The sequence below is a fragment of the Phascolarctos cinereus genome, unplaced genomic scaffold, assembly GCF_003287225.1.
Source record: "Phascolarctos cinereus isolate Bilbo 61053 unplaced genomic scaffold, phaCin_HiC Scaffold_4;HRSCAF=312, whole genome shotgun sequence".
NCBI classification, from domain to species: domain Eukaryota; kingdom Metazoa; phylum Chordata; class Mammalia; order Diprotodontia; family Phascolarctidae; genus Phascolarctos; species Phascolarctos cinereus.
In genome coordinates this window covers 539,748,747-539,769,512 of record NW_027555847.1, presented here as the reverse complement: position 1 = coordinate 539,769,512, position 20,766 = coordinate 539,748,747, and positions in this window count along the sequence as shown.

The following is a 20,766-nucleotide window of genomic DNA, read 5'->3' as shown; positions in this document are numbered from 1 at the left end:
CTTGTTGTTGCACTTTGTTGGTCATATATAGAAATGTTGGTGATTTGTGTGGGTTTATTTTATAGCCTGTAAGTTTGCTAAAGTTGTTTATTATTTCAAGTAGTTTTTTTACTTGATTCTCTAGGATTCTCTAAGTATATCGTCATATCATCTGCAAAGAGTGATAGCTTTGTTTCTTCTTTGCATATTCAATTTTTTTCTCTTTTATTGCTAAAGCTAATGTTTCCAACAGTGGTGATAATGGACATCCTTGTTTCAACCCCAATCTTAATGGAAATGCTTCTAGCTTGTCCCCATTACATATGATGTTTGCTGAAGGTTTTTGATAGATGCTATTTATTTTTTAAGGAAGACTCCATTTATCTATGCTTTCTAGTGTTTTTAATAGGAATGGGTGTTGTATTTTGTCAAAAGCTTTTTCTGCATCTACTGAGATGATCATGTAGCTTCTATTAGTTTTGGTGTTGATGTGATCAATTATGCTGATAGTTTTCCTAATATTGAACCAGCCCTGCATTCCTAGTATAAATCCTACCTGGTCATAGTGTATTATTCTTGTGATAAGTTGCTGTAATCCATTTGCTATATTTTGTTTAAAATTTTTGCATCTATATTCATTAGAGAAATTGGTCTATAATTTTCTTTCTCTTTTGACTCTTCCTGGTTTAGGTATCACACCATATTTGTATCAAAAAGAATTTGGTAAGACTCCTTCTTCACCTATTTTCCCAAATAGTCTATATAGTATTGGAATTAATTGTTCTTTAAATGTTTGATAGAATTCCTATGTAAATCGATCTGGCCCTGGAGATTTTTTCCTAGAGAGTTTATCAATGGCTTGTTCAATTTCTTTTCCTAAGATGGGTTTATTTAAGTATCTTATTTCCTCTTTTTTTAATCTGGGCAATTTATGTTTTTGTAAATGTGTATCCATTTCACTGATTGTCAGATTTATTGTCATATAGTTGTGCAAAATCGTTCCTAATTATTGTTTTAATTTCCTCTTCCTTGGTGTTGGATTCACCCTTTTCATTGTTGATACTAGTAATTTGGTTTTCTTCTTTCTTTTTTTTAGTTAAATTAACCAAAGTTTTATCTATTTTATTGTTTTTTTTCATAAAACCAGCTCTTAGTTTTATTTATTAGCTCAATAGTTTTCTTAATTTCAATTTTCTTAATTTTTTCCTTTGGTTTGTGATATTTCTAATTTGGTGTTTAATTTAGGATTTTTAATTTGTTCTTTTTCTAGTTCTTTTGGTCATATGCCCAATTCATTGATCTCCTCTTTTTATATTTTAGCCAACTTCTTAAAAGACTGATTAAATAGTACACATGGCATTCTATGTCTAGTTTTGGATCATAGTCTGAAATGATCTGACATATTCTGCCACAGTATCTTTCTTACTCCTTTTGGAGTCAGCAAATCTGTTGATTATTGGTCATCTTAGCCCTAAATAGGATATGAATATGTATGAGCTAAAAGTCTTCTCAAGATCTATAGTAATGCTTCAACATTGCCTAGTTGAGGGCAATAGGACAATGGCTACTTTGGTTCAGGATTCACTAGGAGTAGAAGTCTCCAAGAAATGTGCACTAGATCAGGAACTTCCTTCTTGTTGCTAGAAATGGAGGCTGAATGATTCATCCTATTGTATGAGGCAAGGTAGCTGACTCCAGTTTAACCATTTATTCCATGCAAAGTTGAAAATCTCATTTATCTTCTCCACTCTAGTGAAGCTAGTTCTTCAGAGATGCTCTCTAACGGTCACTGATCTTCTGAGGTATCTAGCCCCTTCTGAGTGCCTATAAAGGACCAGGGGATTTGGTCATTGCCTGAGGAAGCACAAACAAGGGGGGAGGAGTTGGAAATCACACCCAAAGGAGCTGACATTTGCTAGTAATTAAAGAAATTACCTGGGTTGAGAGAAAATCTTCTTGCAGGATATGAGAATAGTGGAATCCACAAGTCACTATAAACCAGAGTCTGGGTTGGATTGGGAAGCAGAGATACTAAGATCATAGATTTAGAGCTGGGAGGTTACCTCACAGGCCATTTGGTACAAATCCTTCATTTTAAAGATGAGGAACTGAGCCTCAGAGAAGTTAAGTGACTTGTTCAGTGTCACACAGGGGTTAAGTGGCAGAACCAAGATTAGAAGCAAAGTCTTCTCCCTTCCAGTCCAGCATTTGTTTCTCTATAACTTGGGGTATCTACAAAGGATTTAAAGAGTCAGAGGCCTGAACAGAGGTTTCACTCTAGGGAAATCTGCCTAGAAATCAGGGATGGGAGAGTCAGGGAAATGACTTTCTTTTGGCCATAATTTTCATCTTGAAGTACTACCTGTTTTGTCACATACTGGCCCACAAAGATGACTAAATATGTGTTCGATCACTTACCCTGCCATGTCGTTCCCCTTGCTGTGGAAACAGGCAGCCTCCCGTATTTGGTTTGAAAGCTGAAGCAGTTGAAAAGCAAGCCAGTGAATGTGACACTGAGTTTTGAAGCTCTCCAATGCTAAGTCATAGTAGTCCATGTAACTAATGTCAGGTCCAAATCGAAAGTGCTGACACAGGTCAAATGTGGATTTGTTTGTTAATAGCTTTTATTTCCAGGTGATGTTTTTCAGCTCTGCAAAGAGTGAACTTGTAGGAAAAGTGAGTGTTGGTCAGGCTGGGGTTGTTGTTCAGTCATTTTCAGGTCCATCAAACTCATGACCCCATTTGGAGTTTTCTTAGCCATGATATTGTAGTGGTTGGCCATTTGCCTTTCCAGCTCATTTGCAAACAAGGTTAAGTGGCTTGCCCAGGGTCACACAGCTAAGTAAGTGTCTGCAGCCAGATTTTAACTCAGGAAGATAAGTCTTCCTGACTAGGCCTGGCACTCTATTCAGTGGGCCACCTTGCTGCCCACACTGGTATAATTCTCCACACCACTACATTGAAAATATTTTTCTGTATTTATTGTGAAGGGCCACTAGAGAGCTAGATGGAGCATAATTGGGGAGATTTTAGGGTCTTATATACTTGTTGGGCCGCAGGTAACCAGTAGAAGGTATGGCTTTTCTTGCACAAAGTTGATGAGGAATATGGTCTTGTGGGAGAAGTAGAGTACAAACTGTCAACAGTATCCCTCAAGCATCGAGAAGTTCTTTAGGTCCTTCAAGATTAAAGGAATGACATCCCCTCCCCCACCCATGCTCCCATTTCAGCAAACAAATCATACTGCTCTAACTCAGGTGTTTCTGGCAGTGATACACTGTCAGAAGAAAAACAGGACTGATGGGCTGGGTTGCATTCCATTAATCAATGAGCATATTGTTAAAATGTGTAATCTGCCAGTGATTTGAAGTTCTTGGACACTATGCTTCATAAAATGTTGGACTAGAAAAAGAACATTAACAGAATGACTATGCAGTTGTAATGGTGACACAGAGCCTGGAAATCATTCTTTCATTTGGTCTATTCTCTGCTCTTACTGAGGCTGTATGTTCCCAGTAGGCCTGTCTTGTTCAGTCATTCAGTCATGCTTAACTCTACATGACACCATAGACTTTGTCCATGAGGTTTTCTTTGCAAAAATACTGGAGTAACTTGCTGTTTCCTTCTGTAGCGTGTCACCATTTTACAGATGAGGAACTGAGACACAAAGGGGTTAAGTGACTTGTGCAAGATCAGCCATCTAGTCAGTCTGAGGATGTTTTTGAACTCAGGTCTTCCTGACTCCAGACCCAGTGCTCTACCCATTGTACTACCTAGCTATCTCCACCCAGTAGGCTTATTCAAATACAAATTGCACTACATTATATTTAATTCATCAGATCACTGAGATGGGGTTTTGGTTCCAGACAATAATGTCATGAGAAAGGCACAGCTAGGTGGCACAGTGGATACAGCACTGGCCCTGAAGTCAGGAGGACCTGAGTTCAAAGCCAGCCTCAGACTTGATACTTACTAGCTGTGTGACCCTGGGCAAGTCAGTTAACACCAATTGCCTAAAAAAAAAATAACGTCATGAGATCCTCTCAGATCACGTAAGCCCAAATGCAAATCAACCTAGTAGACTTCTAATTGAGACAGAGAATCTTTGGTGGTGGAGGGAGGGAAGGAGAGAGAGAGAGAGAGAGAGAGAGAGAGAGAGAGAGAGAGAGAGAGAGAGAGAGAGAGAGAGAGAGAGAGAGAAAGAGAGAGAGAGGGAGAGAGAGACAGAGAGAGAGACAGAGAAACAGAGATAGAGAAAGAGGCAGAGTAAGACAGACAGAGTGAAAAAGAAGACAGCTATAGAAAAAAAAGATGAGAGATGAAATAAGAATAAAAGTAAGTTCAAGGGACTGGAGTATGGGAATGGATCAGAAATGGAAAGGGATTTATGGAAAGAGATCACCTTAAATTACTGAATGCAAAACAAACATCAGGGACTAAATGATGATTCATTCAATAAAAGGAGGGAACATGGATGAAAAAGAATTTAATGGAAGAAAACAGACAATGACAGAAGCATTCGATGTGAGTGAATTAAATTCACCAATACAATGTAAGAGAAAGGCAGAAAGTATATTACTGAAATTTATTGCACAAAAGAAACATATAAAAAACATAAAGATAAGTATAGAGTGAAAATCAGTCCCTGGAACAAAATTTATCATACTCTAGGTAATTAAAAAAAGTTGAAATCATTATTTCCATAATGTGACAATAAAACCTGAAAACGTCAGGAGACATAAAAAATAAAAGTACATCATGCTAAAAGGTATACTATACAATGAAACCATTGTTTTCTGTTTCTATTCCTTTTCTTTTTCTTTTGTATTTGTTATACAGTAAAATGAGCATGAGCTCTGGAGTCAGAGGACCTGCATTCAAAGTCTTGGTTTTGACATAAACAACCTATGAGACCTTAGGCAGGTCACAGCTTCCCTGGAGCTCACTTTTCTCATAGAGAGATTGTGGTGTTTGGAGTATCTGACCTCTAAGTTTCTGTCTCTTAACCTATGACATGATTCTTTCTTCTTTCCAAGCATATAATCAATAATCAATAAGCATTTGTTATATAAATGCCTTTTATGTATTAGACTAGGCACAAGGGATAGAAGTACACAAAAAATGAAAAAGGAACCTCCCCATTCTTATTACATTCTATCAGAAGATATAGCATATGTGTATATAGCAATATACAGAATAAATATACAAGTTAAATAAGAGGTAGATATAGAGCTCAGCCATAGTTAGGTACTGCAGAGTTAATGTGGTACACTAGAACAAAATAACTGATCCTAAAATCAGAGGATCTGGGTTCAAATCCCCTATTTGACATTTGACAACACACTTAACCTTTCTGCATCTCAGTTCCATCATCTAGAAAATGAAGGAGTTTTATTATTTGGTTCTTTGAGGTCCCTTTCACAGCTCTATATCTATGAACTTCAAGTATGTAAATCACTTCCTCCAAATCAGATTGGAAATGTGTCTGTAACTTTTAGTCTTATGAGAGTTGCCTGGGGGACATTTAGAAGTTATGGGCCTTGCCCATAGTTACAAAGTATGATTAAGAGTCAGGGCTTGGACCCAAGTCTTTCTGACTCTAAGATTGGTCCTCTATTCATTACACCATGGTTGCCCCAGTGGGGAAAAAAATCATTATTAAATAAATTCGTGAAAATGGAGTAACATTTAAATCCTTAAAGGAAAACCTAACTAAAATATGAAAAACAAAAAGAATCACAGTAATTGTAGGAGAACTTCATATTCCTCTTTCAGAGGAGAAAAATGAATAAGAAGGAAAGTGCATAACTGAATAGCTTATTGTAAAAAAGAGATTTAAAAGACAAAAGTTATTTCCTTTTAATGCTATTAAATTATATGCTACAGAAGATTAGATGGCATCATTACAAAAGCTGATCATGCTTTAGAGCATAAAGAATTGATAAAGAAATAGAAGCATTAAACACATTATGTGTATAATTAACATATTCTTTATAATTCTTTTATAATGAAAAAAATAATTAATACAAGAAGCACAAGGAAAAGACATATATAAACAGAGAAAAATGAATCACATTCTAAATAATGAGTGTGTCAAAGTTCAAATCATAGAAACAGCACCCTGTCTGGTTCCCCAATCCCACTCTTATTGGTAGCACAGGTCTCTAAAGAGCAGCTAGTTACTTCCCCGTGGTTCTAGGAATAATCATGAAGGGCTGGGTTCCAAACACTGTCAATCACAAATCCCACTCTTGTAGTTCCTATAGCCTCCAGTAATCAATTAGCCTTTAGAAAAAGTATTTACTAAGATAGCATAGCAAATGCATTTGTTTAAAAAAAATAAAACATATTCTCCCCAGACCAAGGGCTTGTTTTCCTACAAATACACACAATGCACAGGTGAAGAGTGAGTTCTAATGTAGAGAATAATAGGATTAAAATGCTTGTGTAGAGGACACAAGTGGACAAAGAATAAACACACAGCTTCTGGATACTGGAAATCATTCCTTAAGTTCTAGCTAGCATTCTTCTCCAGTATAAGGATCATACTTCTCGACGATCACTTTCTCTCTGTGTGGTTATCTGCCTGAAGCTATATTTGTCTATGTGTGTTTGTCTATGTTTGTCCTTATGGTTTCCTTAGTTTGTCCTCACTGCTCTGTGCTTGATGTATTGTTTTCTAGTAATCCAGTTTCTCCAATAGCGTGGTCATTGAGAGAGGGGAAGAAGATAGAGAAATTCTCCACCACCTTCTCCAAGAATGAATCCTACTCAGGGGCTTATATCCAACTCTGAGACTAGAAACTCAGCTTGAACTTGTTTTCTATATCATTAGACTAGTCCACTTGATTAAACAAACTTCTGAACTTTCTGCTGCTATTTAAAACTTCCCAGGGGAGTGATTAGCTAATTTCGATAGCCAATCATGTTGTTCCCATCTTGACCCAATTAAAGAGTAGTGTGCACCTGATAAAGGAAGCATAGGATATGGATAATTGTATTCATGTTAAAAAAAACAACTGCTAATAATTATTGATGATTGATTGAAGTGGGTATGGAACCTTCTTCATTATACTCTGCCCCCAGTTAAATTTGACCTGTCCCTAGCAAATCAATTGAAATGCTTTGGACAAAGTCTATAACCCCCCAAAATTTGATAGCTCTCTTTTCAAGCACTGTTCTTTTTAAGTACTTTCTCAACTTCCTTACACTAAAGAGTCTCAGAAAAGTCCACGACTAGAGTTTATAAACAAATCCAGAAATTACCGGCCTATTTGAAGCTTTTCAGTGAGTACCTTGCCTAAGCCTACCTCCCTGGACAATGCTCCATATAATAGAACTTTCCCTCCCTCTCCCCTCAACCAAGTCCATGTTCCTTGCTAAATTCATTGATCAGTCAGTAATCTATTTAGCAAGCATTTATTTATGTACTAAGGTTGAGTATACAAACACAAAAATTAAACAATCCCTACCCTCAAGGAACTTACATTCTGTGATAGAAGTAAAACTGAGTAAATTAATCCATGTCCATGAGTGTTAATGGAGTCATTGTGAACCCATGTATTGTATTTAATGAAAGGTGTGCATTTTAGCAATGGATTCAGTGGCTTTACTAAAAATAGTTACTTTAATGGGAATGTCAAGTCCTGGAGCAGGCTATTGTTGGAAATAATTTAGAATAATGTCTGTCAAATTCCACTAGATGGGAATCTGCTTACATTATCTTTGACCAGCCATGCTTTGGTGATATGGTGCTTTTGGTGGTATGGTACAATCAATAGATAGAATTATCTACTACAGAGTAAAACCCACAAAATGAAGCCTGCTTTGAATGACCTAACTAGCTCAGTGAATAGTCTGACAATCAAAAGTATAAATCAATTTCATCTTTTGTCTCATGTTTGAACTTCATAAACATTTTTATTGAAGTGTTTGAAAGCCATCTGGTCATGTGAACACTGCTGCTATAATATATGGTCCTAAGCTTTTCCTTTAAGATAGACTTAAACAATAGCAACAAGAAACAAATAGCCATTCATCCCCAATATAAAACAATCTTGGTCAGATTCAGTTTCTATGCTTTGTTTATTCCAGAGAGGCCTGGCTTTTAACAGCAGAGGGTGTTGTGGGTCAGCATTGTGTGGGAAAAGTGTTTATACTCCAATATTCTATGACAGAAACATGCTAGCCATATTAGTTTTCCTGATTTCTGAATATGAAAATATGATCATTTTAAAAAGAAGTTTTACAGGGGCAGCTAGGTGGTGCAGTGGATAGAGCACCAGCCCTGAAGTCAGGAGGACCTGAGTTCAAATCTGGCCTCAGACCAAACACTTGACACTTACTAGCTGTGTGACCCTGGGCAGGTCACTTAACCCCAATTGCCTAAAAAAAAAAAGTTTTACACTTATGTTTATACTTAACATATTTTTATTAAGCTCTATGTATAAGGCAATGGGAAAAACAGATTTCCTGCCCTCAAGGAGATTATATTCTTCTAAGAAATACAATATGCAAGCCTTATACCTAGATAAGTAACTAGAGCATTAATAACCTCTTTTCATTTGCATAGTGTTTCTATACACAGAATGCGTTCTCTCCTCACCTCACTGTCCCAGAATCTTTATTCTTCTTCAAAGCTCTGAATTCATATGTTACCTATGTGAAGCTTTCCCTGAGTCCTTTCTTTCCCTCCCCTCACCTCCATAGAATTTAGAACTTTAAGAAACACTGTGCAAGAGAAAAGAGGTGTAAGATGGAATGCTGGATTTAGGGAGCAGCAAGCACATTGTAGCACAGAAAATGCAAGAAGTGGAGAAATATGAGGTAAGTTTGGAATGATAGGCTGGAGCCCATGTGTGATCATTATTCCTCATGTAACTAACAATCTCTCTCTCTCTTACCAGGTAGTTCATAGCAATTCTTGCCTTAGTTGATGCCAAGAGGGAAACCCCCTAAGGAGTGGGAATCCCCTCCCCTCACATCCTCCCATTTAGTATAGTCACAGAGGCTCAGCAACTAATTAAAAGACTTTTTGTAACTATGTGATATAAAACCCCTGAATCATCATTACTAACTAGTAAGAGTCAGGCAGACATATTTATGCATGCTGGGATGGGGATGTAAGGGGAAGAAAAGGAAAGAAGATAGAAGAAGAGGAGGAGGAGGAAGAGAGAACAAATAAAACAACCAAAATTCTGCATATAGTTTCTTTTTAATGTTTTGAGCATTTTTAAAAATTATGCATTTATTTTCTCTCCCTCCCAATCCCCCTCCCACTAGAAAAAGAAAATAAAAAAAAATCAAAGTATGCTTTCTATAGACTTCTCCTATATCATGTTTTTTTTTTTCAACTCAGTATTTATCTTTGACAGGAACATATGCAGTTATATCTGTCAATGCCTGATGGACCCTCTGGCATTATGGTTGACCTTTGACAAATCATCCCACTTTTCTTTACCCTATTTCTCAGTCTAAGTCATGAACGTTAAAAAAAAAACCACCAAGTTTTTTATATGATTCTGGAATGTTGAAGAAAAATTAATGAAATGATGCCTATGAAAATCAGAAGTCTTCAGAGACTAGTACTAAGAAAATGTGACTTATTTTTATTATTATGTAGGGGTTTACAAATATAATATATACAAACTGAATATATAAATACTTGCATACACATGTGCCCGTACCTTTATGAGAGTTCATAAAACTCAAATAGCATTCATTGATTTCCATCTTATTGTAAGAAAAAAGAGCAATAAAATGCATCCTGCATGTGGAAACACTTAAAAACACCCACCTTACCAATAAAAAAAAGTTTAACTGGCTGTGGTCACTTGAGATCATATTAAATAATTGCATGATAATGATATTTGGTCCACTCAGGAAGATTTGACCTGTGTAAAAATATTTTAGCTTTTTTATCTCATTAAATTTTAGAAACATCAAGACAGGCTTAGAACATCTCAGAACGAATGAACAAAGTGAATTAAAAAGCATTTCTTAAGCACTTACTATTTTCTGACTCTAAGCTAAGCACTTCAAATAGAAAAATGAAGTAGTCCCTCTTCTCAAGGAGCTCACATTCTGAAGGGAGAAGATAATACACATAGGAGAATTTAGCTGCTGTAACAGATGGTAAGACCCAGGGCTTCTTATCAGGAAAGGGAATGACAAATTCCTAGGATTCTGTAAGATTTAATAGCAAGGCAGATTGTAAGGTCAGGTGATCCTCTATATTGCCAGAAGTATTGTAGTTGGAGTCTCTTTGCTCTTCCAAATAGCATGATCAGCTATGGACGCAGGAGCCCATGACTAATGGGAATAGGAGAGAGGGCTAGAATTCCTTTCTATGGGGGTTTGTATAGGATGGATCAGCATCTAGGTGGGAAGAAGAAAGGGATATTGACCAAAAAGGGGAGATCTCAGTGGAATTTGGGCATAGAGAGGTCTGGGGTGGCTGAAAATAAAGAAATGTTATTCCAGAAAGAATGTAAAAGGAACTAAATATTTGCTACAAATTAAAATTCAAAGTTGCCAGTTTTCAATATGAAGAATGCAATTCCTCTTGTGCCCCATTTGTTCATAACTCATTTTCTTTTCTGTTTTTTTATCATCATCACCATCACCAACATCATCAACATTGTCATCCCCCCTTGTTGTATAATACAAAGTTTAATATATTAATATATTTTCAGTGAATCACAGAAACCAGAGATAGAACGGACCTCAAAAAAACATCTAGTTGAACCTACATGCCAAAGAAACTACACTAGGTAATGAGGAAAGGGGGACTGGTCCAAGGAAGCCTAATCTGTAGAGTAGGCTTAGATTTAGCCTTTCTTGTGGATTATAAAGAGAATGTGCAGATATCTCTTAGTCTCCTTCCAATCCAACCAAGAGTATGAAACTTGGTGATCCTACCACCAGTCATTACTCAGTGTGGAGTTGATACTGTCTGACGACTAAGACTCTACTGGAGGGCACAGAGCTGGAGGATTAGATGATTCAGGAGGCACTGAGTTGGGACTGACTTCACATAGAAAATGTTCAATATATCTGTACTTAATTTAAGAGAGTACAAGACAGTCCCTTTCGAACTTTTCTTTCTTAGGTAGTGAGTAAGGCAAGAACTGTTGTGAGAGGACTAATGGCTGGTAACTGTGTGTCCTTAAACTCAATGTCCCTGTTACTTTTGTTTTTATTCTTTCCTGATCTTAGGCAAATGAGTGTTCTGAGAGGGAAGGGTCTAGGCATCTAGTAAGACAGGGAAATCAAAGCAAGGAAAGGGTCACTTACGGCCAGAGCCAGTCACAACAATATTAAATCAACATACTAGCTGAGGGACCCACTTTAATGCAGGTCAGCCCAGACTGACCCATAAGCATAGGGACACATCACAACCTCTGGTCTTTGGAGTCCTTTTCTCCCTTCATAGTCTCTACCAAGGTGGCTTTCAGGAGAGGTCTCAGTGATGGATGAATTGTTCCCTTTGCTTATCTGGGCTAAATCTTTGTAGAGTTCAGTGTCTTAGCTTTAAACTTATCCCTTTTAAATTTCATCTTATTATACTTGGCTCAATTTAATAACCTGTGAAGATACTTTTATGTAGATGTAAATTACATAGATAGCATTATAAGTAGAAAAACCAAGATTTGAAATTATACTTTCTGATCCATATGTGGAAATTTCCTGGTTCCAATTCAGTGGTTTTTTTGTACAAAGATAGAACCAAACATTAGAACTATGGTGTAGGGCTTTGGGGAGCCAAGATGGCAGAGGAAGCAGTAAATCACTAACTCTCCCATAATCACTTCCAAACAACCATAAAATAATGCCCCAAAATAAATCCTGGAGCAACAGAACCAGCAAAAAAGACAGAGCAAAACAATCTTTCAGCTGAAGAAACTTGGAAGACCATCAAGAAAGGTCTGTCTTACTCATGTAAAAGGGGAGCATAGTTCAGGACAGGAAGCATTCCAGCAAGCCAACAGCAAGCCCCACCTCAGTGAATTAGTGTGAGATCCAGAACCCCAGTATGGTGGAGCAGGAATATACCAACACCAAGACCTCCCCCGTGCCTCAGCATAACCAAGGGAATGGGCAGACTCCAATTCAGAGAACCACCACGTGCTTCAGCATAGCCCTGGGCAAACAGGCATCCTCGGCCAGACCTCTACACCCTTCAGAAAAGCCTCAGGCAAACAGGTAAATGCCAACCCTACAAGTGCCTAAGCAAATAGGCAATTGCCAGCACATCCCCCACCCTCAGTGTAGCCCCAGGCATACAGGCAGCCTTCAGAGGCCAGACCATCATGTGAGTGAATATAACCCCAGAAAATCACAGAAATACCCCACCGGCTTCACCACAGGCCAGATACCACCCTTAGCATCCCAGCTCACTAACACGTAAGTTGTCAGACTCCTACTGCCTCCAGCAGTGCCCCATTCCACTCCCCACCCCCTCAGCAAAGCACCAGACATAAGGGTTCCCTGTGGGCCTCAGTACAGCATCAGCACAAGACCAGGTAAACAGCCAAGGCCTGCAGCCACTGGCACAAGAAGCCTGAGACAGTGTTCCTTCTACCCTGGAAGCAGAGTTTAACTTAAAAGAAAAGAAAAATGCCAAAAAAAAAAAAGATGAGCAAACAACGACAAAACAGAATCTGACCACAGAAAGTTATCATGATGACAGGGAAGACTAAGACACAAACTGAGAAGAGGACAACAGTGTCAAAGTGCCTATGGGAAAACCCCCAAAGAAAAACTGGAAGTGATCTAAAGCCCAGAAAGAACTCATGAGAGAGCTCAAAAAGGAGTTTAAAAATAATATGAGAGGGAGCTGAGCCCCCCAAGATAGCAGAGTAAAAGCAGTGATTTGCTTGAGCTGTCCACCAAACCCTTCCAAATACCTGTAAAAATGGCTCTAAACAAATTCTAGAGCAGCAAAACCCACAAAAAGGTAGGGTGAAACAAATTTCCAACCTAAGACAACCTGGATGGATGATGGGAAAAGTCTGTTGCACCAGGATGGGAGAGAAATACAGTCCAGCTTAAGCTTGGCAGGAAAGACAGGGCCCCAGAATACGTGGAGCAGGCCTCAAGACTGAATCACTGGAAGCTGTGGCAGGTTTCCTGTCTTCTCAACCCACAAGCACCAAACACAACTTAGAAGGTCGGTAGGAAAGGTCTTTCAGACCTGGGTGAAAGGGGAGTATGGTCTAGCCTCAGCCTTGGCACAGCCCTGGGGCAGTGGTGGCTGCTTCTGAAGCTCTCAGCCCACACACAATGGGGGGATAGAGTGGCTGATCACAGGGGGATTGCAGGGATCTCTTTGCTGCTGTTGAGGCAGGATTCTCTTTTTTTGCCCATGCTTGGATCTGGGCCACAGTCCTGAGTGGTGGTTTGGGGGCAAGGAAGAGTGCTGGCATGGCATAATTTGTGGTGGTGGAGCAGATGGAATCCTCCTCACAGTTCCAAGGCAGAAAAGAATACTTGTAGTCACTCACTGACTAGAGCACAGGCCAAGAAAGGAGTAAACACCTCTCCTTTGATCATACCACCTTGGAAGAACTGAAAACTTACAGGTCCGTAGAAGCATTTCTAAAAACAGCTGTACAAAACCCCTGAAGCTTGGGACAGTATGACCTCCACACTGGAAGCAGAGACCTACTTTAACAAAGAGTTAAAAACTCAAGTAATTGGCTGGGAACATGAGCAAACAATGGGAAAAAAAACTGACCATGGAGTCTTACTTTTGTAACAAAGAAGATCAAAACATATACTCAGAAGAAGACAACAAAGTTGAAGCTCCTACATTCAAAGCCTCCAAGAAAATATGAATTGGTTCCAGGCCATGGAAGAGCTCACAAAGGATTTTGAAAAGCAAGTAAGAGAAGTAGAGGAAAAAAATTGGGAAGAGAAATGAGGGTGATGCAAAAAAATCATGAAAAACGAGTCAACAGCTTACTAAAGGAGACCCCCCCAAAAATGAAGAAAACAAAACTTTAAAAAATAGACTAATCAAAATGGCAAAAAAGGTCCAAAAAGCCAAAGAGGACAAGAATGTCTTAAAAAGCAGAATTAGTCAAATGAAAAAGGAGATTCAAAAGCTCACTGAAGAAAATAATTCCTTAAAAATTTGAATGTAGCAAATGGAAGCTAATGACTCTAGGAGAAATCAAGAAATTATAAAACAAAACCAAAAGAATGAAAAAATAGAAGACAATGTGAAATATCTCATTGAAAAAACAACTGACCTAGAAAATTGATCCAGGAGAGATAATTCAAAAATTATTGGACTCCTTGAAAGTCATGATTAAAAAACAAAAAAGAGCCTGGTCATTACCTTTCATGAAATGATCAAGGAAAACTATCCTGATATTCTAGAATCAGAGGGTAACAATAGAAATTGAAAGAATCCATTAATCACCTCCTGAAAGAGATCCCCAAAGGAAAACTCCTAGGAATATTATAACCAAATGCCAGAGTTCCCAGGTCAAGTAGAAAATATTGCAAGCAGCCAGAAAGAAACAATTCAAGTATTGTGTAACCACAATCAGGATAACATAGATTTAGCAGCTCCTACATTAAGGGATTGGGGAAGCTTGGAATATATTCCAGAAGTCAAAGGAGCTAGGATTAAAACCAAGAATCACCTACACAGCAAACCTGAGTGTAATCCTTCAGGGGAAAAATTGATATTCAATGAAATAGAGGACTTTGCATTCTTGACGAAAAGACCAGAGCTGAATAGAAAATCTGACTTTCAAATACAAGAATCAAGAGAAGCATAAAAAGGTAAACAGGAAAGAGAAATCATAAGGGACTTATTAAAGTTGAACTGTTTACATTCCTATATGGAAAGATGATATTTGTAACTCATAAAACCTTTTTAATTATTAAGATAGCTAGAAGGAGTATATATAGACAGATGGCAAAGATTGAGTTGAATATGAAGGGATGACATCTAAAAAATAAAATAAAGGGGTGAGAGCAGAACATACTGGGAGAAAGAGAAAGGGAGAGATAGAATGGGATAAATTATCTCACATAAAAGAGACAAGAAAAAGTTTTCACAGTGGAGGGGAAGAGGGAGGAGGTGAGAAGGAATGAGTGAACCTTACTCTCATCAGAATTGGCTTAAAGGGGGAATAGCATATACATTCAATTGAAATCTATTTTACCCTACAGGATGAGGGAGAAGGGGATAAGAAGGGGGAGGTTTGTAGAGGGGAGGGCAGATTGGCAGAGGGGGTAATCAGAAGCAAATACTTTTGAGGAGGGACAGGGTCAAAGGAGAGAATAGAATAAATGGGTGGCAAGAAAGGATGGAAGGAAATATAGTTAGTCTTTTACAACATGCCTGTTATGAAGTGTTTTGCATGACTATACATGTATAACCTATATCAAATTGCTTGCTTTCTCAATGAGGGTGGTTGGGGAGGGAGGAAGGGAGAGAATTTGGAACTCAAAGTTTTAAAAATGAACATTAAAAATTGTTTTTACATGCAACTGGGAAATAAGATATACAGGCAATGGGGTATAGAAATCTATCCTGCCCTACAAGAAAATAGAAGGGGAAGGGGATTAGAGAAGGGGGGTAATAGAAGGGAGGGCAGATTGGGGGAAGGGGTATTCAGAATGCATGCTGTCTTGAAGTTGGGGGAGGGGAGAGATGGGGAGAAAATTTAGAACTCAAAATCTTGGGGAAGTGAATGTTGAAAACTATAAATAATTAAATTAGAAACAAAAAAGTGGTTAAGAAAACTTTGATAGAGACGAAAAATAGTATGAGAGAGGTAGAAGAAAAATTGGGAAAAGAAATTAGAGTGATGCAAGAAAATTAAGAAAAAAGAGTTAGCAGCTTGGAAAAAGAAAAGAACTGCTTAAGAGGTAGAATTGGCCAAATGGAAAAGGAGATACAAAAATCTACTGGAAAAAAAGAACTCCCTAAAAAGCACAATTTGCAAAATGGAAAAGGAAGTAAAAAAAGCTAACTGGGGAAAACAACTCCTTAAAAGTCTGAATTGGGCAAGCGGAAGCTAATGACTCTGGAACATCAAGAATCTATCAAACAAATCCAAAAAAAAGGAAAAAAATAGAAGAAAATATAAAATATCTCATTGGAATAACAACTGATCTAGAAAACAAATCCAAGACAGACAATGCCAGAACCACCGGGCTACCTGAAAGCCACATTCAAAAGGAGGTACTGGACAGCATCTTTCAAGTATGAAAACTGCCTTGATATCATGGAAACAGAGGACAAAATAGCCATTTAAAGAATCTACCAATCTTCTCAGGAAAGAGATCTCCACCCCCACCCAAAAAAAAAAACCACAAACAAATAAACAAACAAAAATTCCAAGGGACATTATAGCCAAATTACAGAACTATCAGATCAAAGAAAAAAATACTGTTAAGTGGACAGAAAGAAACAATTCAAATATCAGAGAGCCACAATCTAGATTATACAGGACTTAGCAGCTTCAACATTAAATGATCAGAGATCACAGAACGTGATATTCCAGAAAGCAAAGGAACTAAGACCACAATTAAGAATCATCCACCCAGCAAAATTAAGCATAATACTCCAAGAAAAAAGTAATGGTCATTCAATGGAATAAAAGATTTTCAAGCTTTCATAAGGAGAAGAGCAGAAGTGAACAAAGTATTTGATCTCTAATATCAAGACCCAAGAGAAGCCTAAAAAGGGAAAAGAAAACATAAGGGATTCAGTGGTGTTGAACTGGTTACATCCCTACATGGGAAGAAGATACTTGTAATTCTTAAAAATTGTACCACTAATAGTACAGCTGGAAAACAATCTTTATAGGAAGTATCTCTGTTAAAGGCCTAATTTCTCAAATATACAGATAACTGAGTCAAATTTATAACCATACAACCCATTCCCCAATTAAAATATGGTCAAAGGATATGAACAGTTTTCAGACGGAGAAATCAAAACTATCTACAGACATATGAAGGAGTGTTCTAAATCACTTTTGATTAGAGAAATGCAAATAAAAACAACTCTGAAGTACTACCTCACATCTATCAGATTGGCTAATGGGATATGACAAAAAAAAGAAAAATGATAAATGTTGGATATGATGTAGGAAAATTGGGACACTAATGCATTGCTGGTGGAATTGTGAACTGATCCAACCATTCTGAAGAATAATTTGGAACTATGCCCAAAGGGCTATAAAACTGTACCTATCCTTTGATCCAGCAGTACCACTACTAGGTCTGTTTCCTAAAGAAATCATAAAAAGGAAAAATGACCTACATGTGCAAAAAGTGTTAATAGTGGCACTTTTCATGCTGGTAAAATTTTGAAAATTGAGGGGACACCCATCAATTGGGGATTGGCTGAACAAGCTGTGGTATATGAATGTAATGGAATACTATTGTGCAATAAGAAATGATGAACAGGTATATTTCAGAAAAACCTGGAAAGATTTGTATGAACTGATACAAAGTGAAATGTGCAGAACCAGGAAAACATTGCACACAGTATCAGCAACACTGTGTGATGATCAACTATGAATGATTCAGCTCTTCCCAGCAACATAATGATCCAAGACAAGTACAAAGGACTCAGGAATGAAAATGCTATCCATATCCAGAAAAAGAACTGATAGACTCTGAATGCAGATCAAAGCATACATTTTTAAGTTACTCTATTTTTTTTTGTGCTTTTGGTTTTTCATCTGTTTCTTTTTTCACAACTGTGACCAATATGGAAATATGCTTTACATAATAGCACATGTATAACCTATATCAAATTGCTTACCATTTTTGGAAGAGGGGAAGGGAGGAGGGAGAAAAATTTGGAACTCAAAATCTTTTAAAAATGAATGCTAAAAATTGTCTTGACATATAATTGGGATATATATATATATATATATATATATATATATATATATATTTTAAAAAGAATTATGGTATAATGAAATAGATTGTCTTACATCCATACAAAGTTTTCCTATACATCTCACAATTAAAACTGATAGTTACAAAAACTAATAGGAACTTATAGATCACCTAGTATAATCCTATTTAACAAAGTGAAACTGGAGCCAGTTTAATTCAACTGAAATCGTTCCAAAAACATTTTTTTAGTAGTTTGATTAGCACTAAAGTATATAAAGATGATTTAGATGTTACAGCCCACATGGATCTTAGAATGTAATAGACACTGAGGGATATGAGACAAAACTGAACCTGAAAAGTACATGAGAGGCTTACACAGGCTATGGAAATTCTAAAAAGGGAAAGTTTATTCTGATAATAGGAATCAAGGAGAGTTTCTTTGAGGGAGCCATTTAAGCGTGGTCTTAACAGGTGAGTAAGATTTCAGCAGTCAGAGGTTTCATAAGGGATAACACAGAAGAAGGGGAATGTGAAACCTGTCCAAGAAACAAGTTTGCCTTGAGCATAGAGTGAGGTGAATGTAGCAATTTCATGGAAGATGGAAAGGTTTGGAGGAAAGAGTAACTTGAGGCAACAAGACTAGGTTCAAGGCTATTGCAAGTTTACAAGCATGTTTGGCAATGAAGGTCTGTATGAGGTCAGTGACAAAGGGAATAAAGAACAAAGGAAGAATGCAAGGAATACCACCATGCTAGAATCCCACAAGATTTGGTGACTGATTAGAAGTAGGAAATACAGGAGAGGGAAGGGGCAAAGACCTGGGTTTCAAATACTGGTAACAGAGAGGATAGTGATGCTTTTGGCAAGAATAGAGGATCAAGATATTTTTCTGGTATGGGAAGGGGTGTGGGGAGATAAAGTTCATTTTTGAATTATTGAATTTGAGATGCTTGAGGGACATCCTAGTGACAGTTTCTACTAGGCAGCTGGAGATAGATGTCCGTAGCTCAGAGGAGAGGTCAAGACAAGAAATATAAACAGAGCTTTGAATTCTTCTGAAACTTGTTGCAAATATTTTAGATTATTTACAGATATTTTCTCATATACTGAAGAGGATATATTCAGTAGTGTACTTGAATTGTGAGAAGGTTAATGGCATTATATTGAAAAAATGCTGGATAGTTAGGATCCTCATTCTGTAGCTTTTTCCCAGGAAACATTTGTATTTTCTCCAATAATTCTTAAACAATTAAACTAAACATTGGATTATTTTAAAACATAAACCCACTTGGGCTTGATTTGCCTCGATTATGGCTGATTCCTGTTGCTCTTATTTAATAGTGATTTATTTAGATTTCTTCCAAGGGACTCAAGGATCAAATGTCCAATGAATTATACGGAGAGGAAGCTAGATACTGCTAATGTATTTTAAACAGTTGTGAAATTACCTACATTGGCTTATTTCATCCAAGAAATTTGCTGATCCTGCATTTAAATGCTAATCAAGACTTCTGGGTTATTATTTATATCTTTTAATCTTATATCTGCCCATGAATTATTTCCGTGAAACCTTATGTAACATTATAAGTCAACAAGTGTATTTGTACCAGTGGCAAAGGGAACTAACTGCACAGGTGCCTGGCACTTAGCATTAAAACGTAAGGCATTAGGAATATGTATTTGGCACAGTCGCAGATATATCAAGCCCACAGCAAGTTGCACAAGAAACTTTTTTCCTAAATGTAGCCATATGCATATAGCTCATTAAAGTGGCATACAGTATGTGGAGGCTGTCAGTGGATTTGTCAGTTACACACACAAAATGAAGTTCTGTGTATTGTAGCATGAACCCCCATATAGCCACCCCTCTTACCTGAAACAAGCATTAGGGAAAGGCACTTTCATAGTCTGAGCCATGTAGAAAGTACCTGCAAACAGGGATAAAAACAGAAAGGAATTGAAAAGGAGTGAATGTTTCTCAGAGGAACATGTTAGATTAATTTCCTGACCCAAGTGATAAATGTTGATTGATTGTAAATATATTGAGGAAGGTCTTCCACAGGTTTATGTAGGTGATGAGAGAACTTACCTTTTTTGATCTGCCATTTTGTGCAGAAGCTTTGGAAGGCTTTTCTTTCCAGTATATGGACCAAAGGGCACACTGGTGCCTTTTGCGGCAATGGATAGGAAGAATTGTTCCAATAGAAACTATAGCAAGTGGAGGAATCAGACATTACATCCAATGAAAAACCACAAGGGTATTACATGTCATATAGAAGTTTAGTACAAAAGATTCTCCAAATGCTCTTAAATTAGAAAATATACAAATATTATGATTGTATTTACATTGTACGATTCTGTAACATTGATTTTCATTTTCATTAAAAGTAAAAGCAAACTTATTGTATTCCTCTAAGGAACCATGAATTTTCTGTGTATCATTCATGTTCGTATGAAATAAGTCTCTAAACTGAGCTAAAGTGGCCTTATTCAAATTATGTTTAGCCCATATATGGTGTTTAGATATTGACATATTTGTTCTTCTGTCCATACAGAATGTTTTTTCTCTGTTTACCTTTTCCTCTACCTGAAATTTAGTACCCTATAAAGATGCAACAATGATAAACAACCCCAAAATAAATGCATCTAAAAATCAATTGGAAGAAAGTTTATTACTGCACATATAACATACTCGCTAGACATTGCTCCCTTTCAGCAGGATCATTCACCTAAGAGAAAACCCTTAGCATCAATGTAAGAGGTTAGTGTGGGCAGTCCTCCAATTAAATTGATGATCTTAGAGTGGTAAGACATTCAGGAATTTGAAAATATCTTCTTATGGAGAGTATTTACATACTTTGGCTCCTCAGGGAGGGGAGGGTCTCAATAAATTGGGATGAATTGATTGGC